We start from the raw sequence: 3847 nt of genomic DNA, 5'->3' as shown, positions 1-3847 counted from the left end.
TATACAAACTATTTATTTATTTATTTTTATCTCTAAAAGAATAATAACAAAAAAAAAGAAATTATTTACATTAATAAAAGAAGGAAAAATGTTTTTTTTTTATTAATTTGGTTTGACAAGGGAAAGACCTTGCTCCTACGTATCCCCAAGTGCAATTGGGAAATCAAAACTCACATAGTTCTTGCGTAGAAAATATTTATGTGTTGACCGATTTTATTATTATTTTTATTTATATATGCATCAAAAAAATAAAAATAAAAAAGTAGTAATAATAATAATGATGATAATAATAATAATAATAATAATAATAATAATAATAATAATAATAATAATAATAATAATAATAATAATAATAATAATAATATTTGTCTATTTTAAAGTAAAGAAAAAAAATTAATTTAAAAAAAAAACGTAACATGGCGGTATGTGAACGAGACAGATGGACACGATGGTGAAATAATCTATTAAATGATTTGCTCGTTCGTTGTCGGATCTGTCGCGACACAAAGGCCACTAATGATTGAAAGTGAATAATATGGTGCAGCGAGCGAGGATAAATTTCATCCGGCGGTGACAACCATTAATTCTAATCTTAAGGGTAAAAACATTTATCTGTTATAATTTTTTTAATTTGATAAAGACGTATTATGAATTTTCTATTACATTACAATATGATGAAATTTGTAATAAGCAGAATAGAGAAAATAATAAGAAAACGATACCTTACTAGACTGATTATTTCAAGATCAGATTATCTTCTTCTCTTTCTCTAATTAATCTCTCTATTTTTTTTTTTGTGCTCTCAATTTGTGTTTCCCATTTGTCCCCCCAATTGTGTTCCCAATTCTTTTCATTACCATTGATTCATTTCTTTTCTGTTTCTTTTCATTTAAATGATGACCATTATAATGATTTTTATTACCATCAATTCAATTAAATATGTTTGTTGTTATTTATTTTTTATTTTATTTTAGAAAATAGTAAAAGTTTCTGGAAATGAATCAGAGTCAAATAGAAACCAAACACAATCGATGATTTTGTAAAAACCTAACAATTTATTTTTATTATTATGTTCATCATTATTAGTTTTTTTATTATTATATATATATATTTATTAAAAATCATAAAGTAGCGGACAAAATTAGGTGCCAACAGTACCATAATTGCTTTGAGGTGTGAATTTGTGTTGATTAAGTTTCAATGTAATTATGTGTTCATAATTGATGTTATGAATGTTTTGATGTGTGAATTTGTGGAGATTAATTTGGTGTGAATTATGTGTTCATAATTGATATTATGAATGTTTGAAGTGTTTTTGATGAACTTTGTATCGTAAGTGTTAAATGATTCAGAGCCTTTTTAAAACTGAAAAACCTACAAAATTTAGCAGTTGTATTCGGCTACATGCAGTGTGTAGTCGAATACATGTTTGTAACGTTCAATTTTTATTCAAAATTTTAACTTCGTATTTGGATACGAAACCTCGTATGCGAATACAACTGAGTGATTTTTGCCACTGACTTGACTTGTATTCGGCTACGAAATGTTGTATTTGAATATGAATGTACATATTTCTCCACTGACTTAGCACTTGTATTCGGCTACGAAATGTTGTATTAAAAAACGAATGTGCATATTTTGCCACTGACTTAACACTCGTATTCGGAGACGAAAATGTTGTATTCGAATACGACAATGCAATTTGTCAAAAACTTCATTTTTTAACATTGTTTATGCATTTTTGACATATGAAAACCCTTTCGAGGAGTATGCTAATCCGCAAGTTTCTCTTGAGCATTTGAAAATATAAGAATTGTGCTAAGTTTTATTTGTTAATTTTGGTTGGTGACCCTTTAATTTTTGTTGGTGACCCTCATATGATACCCGAGTTCGTTCCACTGATTGTTACCTTGACGACGGAAACGTCGTTAGACTTCCCTGACCAAGACTCGTCGACTGCTTGGGTATACGACCTTATCACAAGCAGTGCTACTTATACGAGGAGGGTAGTGAGGACAAGTAGGAGAGCTGAAGCAATATACCTCATGGAGCTCACTCGCGAGAGGATTGATTATCCAGTACCCTCAGGATTGGTGCTCGGGATGAATGGAGCATGAGAAGATGCAGAGTGTGTGGAAGCCTCCCTTGTTATTGTAGTTGTTAGAGTATGATCAGATTAGTTTTGTTGTATAGAGACTTGATGTCTTTATTTAGAGGTTGTACTTATTTTATTTTGGGATGACTATATCTATAATAAATACTGTCAGTTGACTTTTATTTTGATGGGTCGATGTTCCACTTTTTCATATGACTGTGGGGGGAATAACATTCTTTGGGCAGTACTTTCGTACAAGTATTTGCCAAGAATACCCCAGGGGTATGAGCGATGTTTGATAAGTCTCATAGCCCCAATTTATTTTTCTATTTGAATACTTTGGATTATCGTCCCAAAAACTATTTGAGTTTGTTGGTAATTATGATGTCATTATTTATGACTTTTTTCGTATTGTGTTACGACATGGTATTTTATTAAGTTTTTATGAATTTGTTTTTGAAAAAAAAAATACACCCGCGCTGTTAAATATTGGGGTTTTACATTGTGATATCAGAGCTTTGGTTGGGTTGTAGGTCAACCTGTAGGTTTGGAGTCATTATCTAATCATGCGTCGGGTTAAGTTGTCTGAGTTGTCAGATCTAGAGTAGTTGTTATGTGTTAATGTAGTTAAAATTATTTTTGGAATCCTCCTAAGTGGTGTTAAAATTTCATCTTGATGTTGGTTTTGAGGAAACAATTCCTCCAAGAAGGAACAACGGTGCAAGAGTGAACGTCAATTGGAATGATCAAATAGCTGAAGTAATGAATAACATGGCTACTTCTGATGCTGTAAAGACAACTGCAAAGACTCTACGAGATCTGTAGAATAGGGAAAGGCGTCAAGGGGTTGAAAGATTCTCGTCGTTACAATCCTCCAAAGCTCAAGGGTGATGAGAGCCCAGAAAAAGCTGATCAGTGGATTCAAGAAGTGGAAAAGATTTTTGAAATGATTAATTTTCAAGCAGGGGTGAAGGTCAACTATGGTACGTATCTACTACATGGGGATGTTGAATATTGGTGGAGAAGATAGTGCTTCCATTTGGAATAGCATTTGGTGCTTAGGGGTCAACGAAAGAGGCTTGTATTGAAGTTAAGGGGCGCTGCACATTAGGGTGAATACTACCTTGGTTAGATAAAGTATGCTTTGAGGAATTGTCGATACCTTGAGGGGTAAGGTTGAGCATTCGAGTTAAACTAGATTCGCGACTTAGATTGTTAAGTATGAATCTCATGACGATTATAGGAGTGAGACTATATATTTTATTGGTAAGTGACAAATCTCTTTGTGGTTTAGGAGATAATAAGTATGGATAGTGATTTTAGATGAAACTATTGACGCGTAAGTGTGAATTTTGAGTGATGTTCGAATAAACATAAGAAGTTAAGCCTTGATGTTTTGAACCACATGCTACTATTAAGTGGAATTGGAAGTACAGAGTACGAGAACACTTAGAAATTGTAGCAATGTAAGCTTTGACAGTCTATTAAAGGATGGTAATTACTAGGAGAATGTTAATATTTTCATAGGTCGGAGGGATTATTCGAGATTTGATTTGGGACCATAAGATGGTTGATATTAAAGTTGATGATTTCAAATCCACAAGGTTGGATGGAGGACCAAGTGACACCTTAAACTTGTATAATCTAGAAAGTTGAGGTAGGCAAGTGATAAATAATTCATGTTATGGATGGAAGTGTTTGAAGATTCACTAAAAATATTGTGTTATGATTAGAAGAGTTTTCATTAGTGAG

The sequence above is a fragment of the Cicer arietinum genome, chromosome 1, assembly GCF_000331145.2.
Source record: "Cicer arietinum cultivar CDC Frontier isolate Library 1 chromosome 1, Cicar.CDCFrontier_v2.0, whole genome shotgun sequence".
In the NCBI taxonomy this organism is placed as follows: domain Eukaryota; kingdom Viridiplantae; phylum Streptophyta; class Magnoliopsida; order Fabales; family Fabaceae; genus Cicer; species Cicer arietinum.
Note: the sequence above shows the minus strand (reverse complement) of the source record.